Here is a 14,145-nt window from a genome sequence, read left to right on the forward strand (position 1 = left end):
TTTTAAATGTATGATTATGACAATTACTGATACCGTTTTTTGACATTTTTTTCCTAACTTTCTTAAAAAATATAATTTTCTAAATCCACTAATTTCTTAATTTCTTGCAATTTTTGGAACATTTCTTACTAAGTTGTCACAGCTGCCCCCTCCTGGGCTTCCCCATAACCTAACTCCAGTAACTCCAATGCTACGTGAACAGTGCCAACTAGCTGTTTGGACCTGTGCTTACACCATGCTATAAACATATCCCACTTTCACTCTTACACCAATTAACAGCTTTTGAAAGGCTGTGAAGCGGAGTGATACATGCAGAGTTAAAAGTGAACAGTCCCAGTGATGTTGTACTCCTATATCAGCACTCATGGAATGCCTCTTGACCAATGAAATTGGAACTAACTGTTGTATAAAATATAAATAATGCAACATTATATATTAAAATCATAAAAACGAACAATCATAGGGTTAGGGAGGGACTTGAATATGATACCTACATCTGCAAAAAGTGTTTGTAAAAAAAGTTTGGATAAAAAAAATAATGATTGTTAAAAGTCTAATAAAATATATTCGGGCTACAACTAAATACTTTTATGTCACTGTCACCCTACAGATTGTTCAATGTAAGCTATAGGGTCAAATGTTGTCTTTAATATACTTGTGTGGCATGGAGTAAGTGTGCAGGCATTATTTTTTTTTCCCGTATGAACATTTTTTTGTAGCCTTGCACCTATGTGATGTGCATTTATCTACCATCTTTCAACTTCATGTGTGACGCCCATGTTTCTTTTTTCTGATGAAGAATAAATCCCATACATCCTCAATTCAGGTGTACATCTTACTCACAACAACACAACACACGCAGAGCAACAGGAGCAGAAACCGCCTGTAACAGCAGCTCATAGAAAGACCCTGCACAAGGAGTTCAGCAGCTATTAACCATGGATCTGTTATCTTAAAGTCTGTCTATTTGGCCCGGAAAGTACCAGTACAGTGTGTTCCTTTTGAATCCGAAAGCAATTAAATGAAGGCGATAGGATCACTGGTGGTAATGAGAATATCCAGCAGCAAGGTTTTGTTTTGCTTCCCACAGAGACATGCCTTGTGGGAGGCTGATAAGAGGAAGGCCCTCCACCCACGTCCCTACAGCCAGCTACTACTCCGATCATGTGTTTTCTCGTCTCAGCTTTTGTTGGCACTTTATTAACAATGCAGAATGCAAAACAATGCACAAGGCAGAGGTACACAGAGCCATGAGTCAGCAAGATTCTTGCCAAAACCCTACAGCGACTGATTGCACTGGTAGATTCCTCTTGATGAAATCAACTGCTGCAATGCCTGATAGGTACAATAACCTGCAGGATGGATTGGGACATGACATGCAATTCAAGATCCCAGATACATACTGCATAAAGTCCACATCTGATTAAAAAACAGAGTTCATTTTAACACTATTTCTCCACTTCTCACCGCCCGCAGACCCAGACATTTCTTAGGAACTTCTCCATCCATCCACCAAAAGACCTCAGTCAGTCCACTGGTCTCAGTCAATCCCATATCCACCTGCTCAGCTACTCCTCAAGTCCCCGGTGGACCCTGTCCCTTTGTTGTTAGCCATTAGAGAGGTTTCCATTAACCCTCAAATTGCGCAAATTGAAACTGTAAATATAAACTACGCCACATAGAAACATGTCAATTTAAAAAAAAAAAAAAAATCCCATTCAAAAGTTTTTACACTTGCATGAGGTGGTTTTTCAGGTGATTTGAAAAAGCCATATTTCGCAAATCTGCAATGGAAAGACACATTTGGCTTTGTAGGTCACATGATGCTATGGCTATGCGCTTGTCGGTAGGAACAAGCTCCTTCATGATACAGCAGGAGCTACAAGAGGTGTTATTGTTATATTATCACACAACTATTCAAAAGAAGAGCAAACTTTGATCTTTCATTCTTTGCTCTTCATTCATTATCTGCGGGTGAACACAGAGTTGGAGCTTGTGGAATGCAGGGAAGCTAAACGCTGTTTTTCTGCACACGCTGTCCACAATGGAATGACATGGAGCTGGATGAAAGTAGGCACAATTTCCTTTTAACTATGAAAATTATTCATGTAGACTATTTACAAACTGACACCTTGACATTTGCGCATTGCTGGTGTTCTACCTTCACTTTGTCATTTCTGAAGTAAAAGTACTGTTAGATTATGACCATTTCTATCTCAGTGTAATATTTTTTGCCTTAATGTTTTTGCTTGTGTAGCCCTTTGAAAGGAATGGTTGAGAATTTTCCTCTCTGTATGAAACCGTTTTTCCTTCGATCTGTCAGTAACTTACAGACTGCAGGTGTTGTGCCCTATCTGTCTTTGATAGTTTTTTCAACCTGCACTGTGGAGAATTCCCAAGCTTCAATGAAGCAGCCATGCAATCTTTGTCTCATGGATTTCCTGTGGACAGGTTGCTGGTAGGTTCACACAGTGATCTCACTCAATGACTGTTGTACAGTCTGAACAATGTTGTTTACACCAAAACACAAGATACTGATCAGTCACAGCAGAATGAAGAACTGTTTGTTTTTACAATTATGATCCATACACTCTTAGAATAGATTTTTTACCTTTGCTTCCTTTCCCTTTGTCAGCTGCTCCCACAAAAATGGGTTGAATTAATAGGAAAAAGACTATAATAGGCATCATTATGTGCTGTTAAGAGAATAAAACACACATAGGCAAAGGCAAAACCCCACCTTTTGTCAGATATGGTTTTAGAGGTGCTGTAATACTTAGAAATCTTGTGTGTGTCCACTGCGTATCTCGAGAACTGTTTATCCAGACTACTTCACACTTGGTGAGTGTATTGTTGAGTACTAAATGATGTGCATTGCCAAATCTGCAAAGTGACCAGTAATATTTCTCTATCAGGTAATTGAAGTGGTTGGCGACAAGGTCTTTTTCTTAAGTAAAAGTAGAAATACACAGTAAGTAACCAGCATACTGTTGAGATGCATTCTCTTCAAGTTGGTCCTTTCCATTTTTGAGTTATTTTGGGGTACAGTAATTTAGAATAGGTAGGTAATTTAATATTTTTGAACTTTATAACTACGGCTGTACCCAACTCAGACTTATATTGATCAAATGTGATTTGGCTCTTCAATACAAATATTCAACCATTTGCCCTGTTTTCCATAAAAGTTCTAAAGTTTTAATGAGGATCAACAGGCTTTTTCATTTAATGTGACAATAGGCTGGTTTCCATTAACGCTCACATCGTGCAAACTGAAACTGCAAATATAAAATATGCCTCATGGAAACACTCTTCTTTCTTGCAGAAAAGTGAGGTGGTACTTCAGGTGATTCAAAAGAAACATATTTTGCAAAACTGCAATGTAAACACTTTTTTTGTTGCTTTTCTTGGTCACATAATGCTATGACTATGTGCTTGTCAGCAGGAACTGGCTCCCTCATGATGCAGCAGGAACTACAAGAGGTGTTATTGCATCACATAACTCTTCAAAAGTTGAGCGGATCATCAGGAAGTTTTGAATCCACAGAGGAATTGTGGACTATCACCTCTCAGAAATCCGTCATACATGGCTGCTCCCAAGTATAAGGGGCTTGCCTTTCCATTATCACTCCATAACACGCCTACGTGACCTTGGTGTTGTGGTCTGATATTTGGCTGTGTTTTGTTATGCGGGTGTCTGACTTTTCTCTCCCTGTCTTTGCAGAGTGAGCACCGAGGGGCGCGGGGATCTCCTGGAGCACAGGGCGCCTGGCACACCTGCAGCTTGTTCTGCCCAAATTGGCTGGCTTTATAAGCCACGCTCCCTTTGTCTCCTGTGCCGGATGATTCCCCAGTGTTTCAGCATCTCGCTCGTGCTTCCTGCGATCTCCTGCCTCTTGCCTCGTGTTCCGCTCCTGCCTTTCGTTAGTGATCGTAAGTTTTGGGTGCATCGTCACCGTTTACTTTGTCGTTTTTAGATCTGCTGTTTTTCCCATCTCGATGGTGATTTTTAGTTCGCTCCTTTTTGTTGTTACTTTTCCCTTCGGGTGATTTTTTGTTGATCCTTTTCTCATATTTTGTTTCTGTGTACCGCTTCCGGATTTGTAATAAAAGACTTTTTTGTTGATACTCTGCAACTGGGTCCTGGCGTTTGTGACTGACCGTAACACTTGGATTAGAAATAATTATGGTTAGTGCAGTGGCTGCAATAGAAATAAAGCTGCTAATGTTTTGAACATCAATCTCCATGCTTCTTGGAAAGTTACTTCCTGAGGAAAAGACATTTTTGTAAAGTAAGCAAGCTTTGGTTTTACACAAGTCTGCAATGGAAACCCGCCTAATGGCATGTAATTTATATAATATTACATGTAATATAGTCAACAAGCTCTCAATGCTTACAATGGGTCAAAATGTACCAATTTTTTGCCAACACAAGATATCAACAAAAGTCAGAGAAAGCAGTGTATTAACTTGCTCTCACCACCTGTAAGCAGTCCATGGTCTCTGTCTGTGCCAAGTGTCTGCTTCATGTCACCCACTGCTTGCATGTCAGCCACTCTGTATCAAGGAGTAATGTGAAAGTCAAGACCGCTAACTCTGCAGCAAAATCTGGAGACCAAAATGTCCCCAGGAGCACACATACGCTCAAGGATGCCTTTACTGTGATGCCATCATCCATCCTCTACGCAAAAAGTCTGCTGTGTCTTGTCTTAATGACTACCACCCTGTGGCTCTAACCCCCATCCTGATGAAGTGCTTTGAGAAATTTTCTCTCTAGCACATCAAAGACAACATCCCTGCCAGGCCTGGACCCTCTCCAGTATGCTTTCAGAACCAACACATCCACAGAGGATGCCATATCTACTGCTCTTCACTCAGTCTTCACTCACCTGGAGAAAAAGAACAGCTACATCAGGATGCTGTTTGTTGATTTCAGCTCAGCATTCAACACAATCTCTCCCACAAAGCTGATTGGAAAACTTAACACTCTGGGCTTCAGTGCAACACTCTGCAACTGAATACTGGACTTCCTCACATGCAGACCCCAGAGAGTTAGGATTGGCAGTCTCACCTCTACATTAGTGCTCAACACCGGAGGCCCCCAGGGCTGTGTGCTCAGCCCCCTCCTGTTCACACTGTACACCCATGACTGCACTCCCAGACATCAGGAGAACTCTATTATGAAGTATGCGGACAACACCATCGTCATTTGCCGTATTACAAACAACGATCAGAGTTCATACCAAGAGGAAATCAACAATATTGGAGAGTGGTGTACAGAAAAGAACCTACAGCTCAAAGCTGGTAAAACCAAGGAGCTGATGATTTTAGAAAAAAGGAGGCAAAGACACACACCCCTGTCTACATCTGTGGAGCTGAGGTAGAGCAGGTGAACAGCTATAAGTTCCTTGGAATCACTATCACTGAGAACCTATCTTGGTCATCGCACATCACCACCCAGGTTAAAAAAAGCACAGAAAAGGCTCTACTTCCTACGGAAACTTAGGAAGGCTAAATTCCAGAGCAAGATCCTGCTTAACTTCTACAGAGGAGTAATAGAAAGCATACTGACTGGAAACATCACAAACTGGCATGGCTCGTGCACAGCCCAGGCTCTACAGCGGGTGATTAAAACTGCCCAGAACATCACGGGTTCATTTCTTCTTAAACCACATTTGAGAAATATTACAATAAAGTTACCTCGTACCTTGTACCTTGTCAACAACTGCAAATGGTGGGATGAAACAGCACAGCCCTTATGTTTACACATCAGCACATGGCAACCGAAACATACCGTCATGATGGTTAGGATTGGGCAAAAAAGGCAAGTGGTAAGGTGTAGAAAAAAAAAAGTCAGTTGGTTGGTTGGTTGTTGAGCCCATCCACCTTCCCACTGGCCCGCCTTATAAGCACACTTGCGCACTTCATCACTTTATTACTGGCAGCATTATTACCTGATGCCGTCCTTCAGTGTTTCATGTGCAAGAGAGTGGTTCCTTCTGGCTGCGTTCAAGTGACATCACCTGTGCCCGTTGCAAGTAGAGACATCCAGTGCTGTCCAGCCGTCTGCCAGGGTATTATAACAATGCCACCAGTTCTCTGCCTCCAAGCACATTCTCATCTGATGCCATCTAGCTGCGATCCGGCTGAATACAGAAGGTGGCTTTTGGAGTCACGCTCATTCGCCAAAAACACTGACAAAGTGGACATTTTTGACGAGTTTTGCGTGAGAATGGGTTGCTCCAACTGATGATTCAAATCTCTGATAGTAACATTGGCAGCCAGTGTCAAGTGCAAAGTAGTTTTTATGAGCAGTTCAAGAAAACTGCAAGCAGCAATATTACAGGTCAAGTAATCACTTCATACAGATATATTTTGAACAGGCACTCTACTAGTCTATCAAATTTGGAATTACTGCATAGTTTGTCAATGTTAAATGAACTGAGTGCTGTGACATATTTTAACTTTAACAGAGGGAGATATAGTCCTCCACAGAGTGAGAAATGCCTACAACAGTTTTGTTCATCCTCCCACTTCTCTCCACAACACTTCCCTTCTCTTCATTCCCCAAGCCACATTTCCTACTTTTTCCCCTCTCTCCATCCTGCTTGTCCTGTCTCTGTGATGGCGAGGGATGTGTTGGCAACAGATGGCGTCTAGGAGGCACAAGCAGCTCCTGATGAGACAGATGGAGATGCTGGTCCCATTAACGCTCACAGAAGGGCAGGCCGCCGCCTTGCCCAGTCACCTGCACGGAGAATGGTCACACAGGTGGATAGAGGAGAGAGAAAGACAGGAATCACAGATGATGGAGGAAGAGTCATACAATGAAGCTGTAATGACCCAACAGGGAAGCTAATTCGCAGCAGCAGCAATATGTAATACAAAAATGACAAATGAGTGATGAGACTGCTAATAAGGGGTGGAGAGGGAACATTAAAGGTGCATTGAGTCATCAACTGTTATTGTCCTCTATTACAAAGCAAAATAAATGAGAACATGGAGGCCTCTGACATCATTGTTACGGTAACGGGTGGTACTAGAACCCAACGGCAGCACAGAGGAAACCAGGAGCAGTTGGTAATGGCGATTACTGTAATTACTCAGCAGGTACAGGGTAGAGCAAGTTAACAGCAAACAATACAGTCCAACACGGCAGCAAAGTCTCTCTGCAAAGTCACTGGCAGCTGGCTGGTTTGGCAGGCTGAACCAAGCTGAGGGGCAGGCAAGTGAGCAGCGCCATTAGCCCAACAACAGACCCGGTTTTGTTCAATAACAGGGAATGGTACCGTGGAGAAGGAGGCAGGGCACGTAGTTGTTGAGGCAGAAAATCCAGATCCAAGTGACAACACGGTCCAAGCTGACAAATCAGTAGGAGGCTGGCAGAGGGTAGGTCGAGGGCCAGGTGGAGGGTAAAGAAGCCAGCAGGAAAGTACTTACAGGACGCACACACAAAAGCGAATCAGACAACAAAGTAAACCAAGTCTCTGGACCGCAGGAGACCACAGGTAAGCAGAGTCTGGAATAAAGTGCTAAAGAGTCTTGCATGAGTGGCGGAGAACAGTCTGGCAATAAGCGACTGTAAGGCAGAGGTATAAATGTTGGCTGAGAATAATGAGTAACAGGTGAACTGAGTTGCCTTAATGAGGTGGGCATTGCTAGTGATGAGGAGCAGGAAAACAACATGTTGTCTCCATTGTGATTTATGATGGATGTCATCATCTTTGTGTTAGTTTATAGTTTACACCAGAGGTGCCCAACCTTTTTTGACCCAAGATCTACTTTTCAAGTAGCCAACCTCCCGAGATCTACCAGTCCAGTGTCAACATCGCAAACTCACACACATCGTTTCCAGCCTGCAGTAACTAATCTCACAACACTTTCTTGTTGTCACACAACCACTAGACATCACATCACAAACTCTCAAACACACACACACAGACAAATTCCCCTCACACAGTTGCCAGTTTGCATAGTGCGCTGTAGCACAAACCCGCTCTCTCTGCTCCTCTCTCTCTCTCTCTCTCACACACACACACACACACACACACACACACACACGCCAATCTGCATGATGAGCAATAGCCATAACTGACCTTAATATGAACCAAACAGAAAAATAAACCAGGTACAAAACAGGTATATCTCTGCGTTTGAAAAAAGGAAATCACTTCCTACCTTAATGGGAGACCTGGCACTGGGAGGAGGAGGCTAGCTTCTCGTAGTCAGGAGTGTAGGAGCTGGTTGCAAGGCGTAGGCAGGCTGCAAGGTGGTCATCAGTCATTGTTGATCTGTACTTGGACTTGATGATTTTCATGTGCGAGAAAGCAGACTAACACAAATAAGTTGATCCAAAAAGAGCTGTCAGTTTCAAGGCACATCTTCTGAGATTGGGATACTTCTCCACCACCAGTAGTATCCAGAACACTACATGCTCAGTAAAATGCCTCTCAAACTCTGACGAGATGCTCTGAACATGCTCCTCATAACGTGCACTGTCAAGCTGTGTCACACCTTTACCTTGATGTTGTAGTCCTGCTTGCATGTGAGGGAAGTTGCAAAGGTTACCACACCGCAGCCTGCTTGACATCAGCTGTAGCTTGCTTTTAAACGTGTTCACTGAACTCATCATGTTGATTACATCTTTACTCTTACCCTGCAGCTCTAAATTCAATTCATTGAGCTCGCCAGTGAGATCAGTGAGGAAAGATAAATCTAAAAGCCACTGGTGGTCCTCTAGCTTTGTATGGTAATCCACATGTTTTGAAAGCTTCAGGAAGTCCTTGATTTCAGGCAACAGCTCTGTAACAGGCCAAAAATTTACCTCTGCTTAACCACCTAACATCCGTGTGAAGCAGCAGGTCTGTGTGCTCAGCATCATTCTCCTCCAAGTGAGCACGGAAAAGCCTTCTCTGCAGACTCCTGGCCCGAACTGAACACACAATCTTCATCGCAATATCCATCACTTCTTTCATATTTAAAATCTTTCCACACAACGCTTGCTGGTGAATTATACAATAATAATTCAGGATATCCGGGAAAAATTCACTTTCTTTGCACAGTGCAATGAACCCACTGGTGCGACCGGTCATAGCAGGCGCCCCATCAGTTGTGATGGAGATCAGCTTGAAGAGCGGCAGTTTTGTCTCGGTAACAAATCCCATGAAAGCATTAAAAATATCCTCACCTCTGGTGTGTCCTTTTAATGGCAAAATGGTGAGTAGCTCTTCCTTGGCGCTCATGTCTTAAAAAACCATCCTGATGAAAACACACAATTGTGCCACATCCACCAAATCAGTCGACTCGTCAAATTGGAGGGACAAGCACTCACACGCGTCAGTATCCTTCCTCAGTTGCTCCTCCACATCCACAGCCATTCCCTCACATCGCCGTGTAGTAGTATTGCGGGAGAGTTGCACTTCTTTAATGGCCTTCACGATCTCTGTTTTATTTTTAAAGTCGTCAAAAAGGCTATCCGCTGCCTCGAGAAAGGCTTCCTTCACAATATTGAATGGCTTCTTGTGTTTAGCAAGGACGTGACTGACAGGAAAGGAAGCAATAGTTGTGGCCTTACTCTGGGTCTTTGGTTTGGTGAAGATTGACTGCCGTGCTGCAAGCTGTGCATTCAAATCCCGCACTTTTGTGGAGCGTAAAAGCGTCTTTGCAGGGAAATCCCTCTCGTAGCTCCCGTGTATCTCCAGTGTATCGTTTTAAAATGCCGCTCCAGATCTTCCTCCCATTCAGGGTGAAAATGGTAGGTCTTGGCTCGTTTCCCCTCAGCCATGTTAACATTTAGGAGTGCGTGACTGCTCTGATCGCTAGCTGCTAGCTACTGTTGACAGCTCTCAACTTCCTGTCACGCGTGTCACGCGCAACCGTAGGTTAAAGGTGACTTTTTTTTAATCTTTTTTTAAAAAAAATATTTTAAAAAAGAGAAAAAAACGTGTTTAAGAGACTGATGCATAGGGAATGACTCATGATAGGCTGCAGTGTACATTTAATACAAAATATAACACACACACACACACACACACACACACACCCCCCAAAAAACTTTTTTTTTTTAAAATTTTTTCCTACACCCCTCGACTTGGGATCAGTCCGCGGTCTACCAGTAGACCAGTAGGCCTTTATTATACGATGTAAAAAGATTTACATCCCTCTAATCGGCTCCGTGTCCCCCTCAGTATGTAAGCTGCCACAGTGGTAGAATTTCTGCAAATACAGTAGTTAAGTTCAAATCATTAAATTTTCTCAACTCATCACATGTTGCCACTTTGCAGTGGACTACCAAGTCCAAATATTATGCTCTAGGTATCCTTCTGCGTCTGCTGTTGATGTTCTGGGATGCCGCAACCATGATGTCATCACAACCACATGGTGGAACAATGCTGCACGTGATTATGTTTAGGCAATAAAAGCACATGGTAACCAACACCAGGACGTCAACAAATTAACATGGTGGCATGGATGGTTAGGATAAGGACCAATAAGGACCCTCATGCTCCTACGTCAGTGGTTGGCAATGTCCTGCCCACGGCACAACATTGGCCCTCCAACAATAATATTGGCAAGCCAGATTATTTTGATAGTCAAATTTTTTCTTTCTTTCTTTATTTTTTTTACAATATCGGACTGCCTGTCACACAGAATCTACCCCCTTCTGAAGAATGCTGATTATACTTATACTTATATCCATGTTGAGAGTGAGAGTGAATGACAGAGACAGACATGGCAGGCTGCACTGTAATAGACAGCATCTGATGCTGAAATAGCAACATGTAATGTGCGGTATGAAAAAATTATCAGCAGTTCAGTAAATCATTCAAGTGTTATTTTACTTATGTGACTGTGGACCACAGTGCCACATGTGTGAACAGGAACAAAGGTCATTTAGTTTAATTTTGTGAAAAACAGGGACACTAAATCAGTGCAAAAAAGCAGAATCTGACGTAAATGACACAGTGATGCAATTATCTGACGAATAGCCCATTACTATAAAAACACAGACTACATAGATAACCCTGAGTTATGCACTAGCTAGGGAAAAGGTATTGGCCTGATTGAGACATTGATAATAACTCCGTGCTCAGCATTCGGCAGCATGTCTATGCGGCAAGTAGCGGACCTCGCAGAAAGGGGCAACTGTTTCACGGAGGCAATGATACCATCCATTGACTTGCCGTCTGATATTATAATCTTTGCTTGTAGTGACAGCTGCACTGCAGTTAAGACACACCGGGTTTGCATTCATGAAACCAAGTAGAATGAATGCATATTTGTCTTTCCATTCTTTGATGAATGCCCTATTTTCACTGTCAGCTTTCCTCTTAAGACTTTTTGATAGTGACATTTTCTCTGGCTATAGCAGGTTAAATGTTTAGTTAACCACTCTGCACAAATAATGTAATGTAATACGGTACAGAGGAGTGGGGTCACTGATAAAAAGAAATAATTTGGAAAGTAAAACTATATCAAATAATTATTAGATTATGTTAGGCTCAAGTTAGGCTACATGGTCAGTCCAAGTTCTGTGTGTAAAAAAAAAGAAAAAGAAAAGGAGCAGTCATTTTCAAAATTAAAATGATAGGCTACATGCTTATTAATCACAAAATGAAAAGGGGAAATAAATCCAAGCTCATTAACAGCATTTCATGACTCAATTCTAAATATGAAATTCATGATTTAACTTCATAATGGGCCCATCCATGTCCTCTGTTATTTCTTGAGTTATCTTTAACAGCAGCATTAAAATCTGACACTGTCCAGCAACATAATATCATATAGCCACAACAGGTTCCAACTGGCCGCATTATCAACCAATGCCACCCGTGCAGGTATCATACAGCTGTATAAGTTGGCTTTTGGCGTCAGTATCTTATGCCGAAATCACTGACAAAGTGGCGGTATTGATGACTTATGAATAAAAATGGGATGGTAAAATATATGCATATATCTCTTTTCTTATACCTGAATGCAGAACAGAAAAAGTTCTAATGAAGTACAACTCAAAGTAATTATGACTTCAATTAATTTTTGTTGGCATGTGGAAGATTGACAGTTATTTAATTGGTGAGAAAATGTTTGCTTATAATAAATGAAATGTTCCTTTGGGTCTTTGGCAGAATACTTTATAAAAAGAAAAGTTTATGTCCAGACATACTTCTGTCACTTTGGCTCAGTCCTAAATGAGCTGAACTGACAGTCGCTGACTTCTGTGTTGCCCACTTGGGTTTTAGAGACCTTGAAAATTAAAGGATTTATGGTCCTATAGTCAGTGCTGCTGATGCTGGTTGTGTCACAACTGCAGATGATTTTCCTCAGGTGAATATTTTACTTTTCTTGTCAAAACAAACATAAAATTTGATCTTACATCTGTCCCGGTCAATCATCCGTGGTGGAAAATAACTAACTATATCAGCCCAGTCAACAAAAGAAAATATTCTTGCAATATGACAAATCTGAACAGTCTGTATGTATCATCAAGGTTTCTACAGTGACGTAGGTATAAGCTGACTTTGTCATCAGGAGGTGAAAGGGATTATGGTTGGTGTGTTACCTCAGTGAGATGCCCGCCAAACTGCAGACCACTGTTAAAAACCAACTAACAACAAAACCATTTGTGATTTAGTGATTCATCACCAGGTTTTTAGCAGTGGTGGGAGTAGTACAAAGTGCTTTTACCTAAGTTAAAGTATTAATACCACACTATGAATGAATGAATACTCACAAGTATTAAAGTGAAAGTATGTAGTCAAATCAGGAAAAAAACCCATCCATGTGGGCAACTGGCATGGAGCCATTATAGAACCTGTGTAAAATCCCATATAGGGTCTACTTTTGGCTAACTTATTGGCCACATGGGCCCCACACAGAGTGTATCGTACCGGATACACTGAAAAGATGGTTCAGGTTTCTATCAGTGTACAGTTAAACAGTAAACAGTGAATGACAAACTTCAATGTAGCAAGCTCCATGATAAAAACCAGCAAAAAAAAGCATCTGTTCTATCTGCTCTGTTTGATGCTGCCAGCACTGTCCCAGGAGCTCTTCCACCAAAGACGAAGACAGGTGTATGAATTTTCTCCTGGAACAAACACAACAAAGTAATGTTTTGATGACTCCTGAATCTGATGGAACACAACACATTGCATATGCTTCTCTGTGTTATATAATCTATGAGGGGAGATCGATATGTTACATTGGGCCACATGCAGCTGCATTCTCTTAAATTTCTCTTCTAGTTTCTGGCAAAAGAAAAATAAAAGCTCAACTCCAGATGCACCAAACGCTCTTAAACCATACAAAACTGCTCTGACCAGATGTACCCAATGATGAATCCCACTGATCATAAGTCACTTATTAATACCTATAACTTCCTCTAAACATTATATGAGGGCAGGTTTTGTGCTGTGTGCAAAGACTCAGGCACATGAAAAAGAGACATGACACCAACAAAGGCTGAGAGAAGAACTTCAGAAGGAGTGAAACTGATGTAGGCCTTCTGCTAAATAAACTTCAACAAAATAGATGTGTATTTAAGTAAATGTACGCATGCAAAAATGTATGAATTTAATATATCAAAACAATCAAAGGAAAAGCAGCAAGTCCTTATAGATACCATACATATAAGAAGCTGGAACCATGTTTTTGCATGAAAAATGATTAACACTACTTTATATATATATATATATATATATGCACTAATTTCATGTGGTTTGTGCATAAAAATGTATTTATAAAGTAGTGATCTTATAATAGCAGTGGAGTAAAAAGTACAATATTTTCTCTGAAGTGTAGTGGAGTAGAAGTAAAAAGTGGCATGAGATTAAAATACTCATGTAAAATAAAACTTCCTCAGATTTGTACTTAAGTGCAGTACTTGAGTAAATGTACTTAGTTACATTCCAGCTCTGGTCAGCAAAGAGACGTACCGTAACTGAAATTATACAAGAATCATATATATTTCTTTAGCCCTAAAAAGTAATAATCCTGTCATTATATTTACTCTAAAATATTATCTAAATTTGATCAAATGGAATTCATGCATTTTTTAAAAAACTAAAATCTAGCTTTTTCTGGGCAACAATTTGTAGTCTGTGAAAATGAGATGTTTTACTCTTAAATATCTAAAAGTGCTTTCAACCA

Source organism: Plectropomus leopardus, chromosome 21 (genome assembly GCF_008729295.1).
Source record: "Plectropomus leopardus isolate mb chromosome 21, YSFRI_Pleo_2.0, whole genome shotgun sequence".
Lineage (NCBI taxonomy): Eukaryota > Metazoa > Chordata > Actinopteri > Perciformes > Serranidae > Plectropomus > Plectropomus leopardus.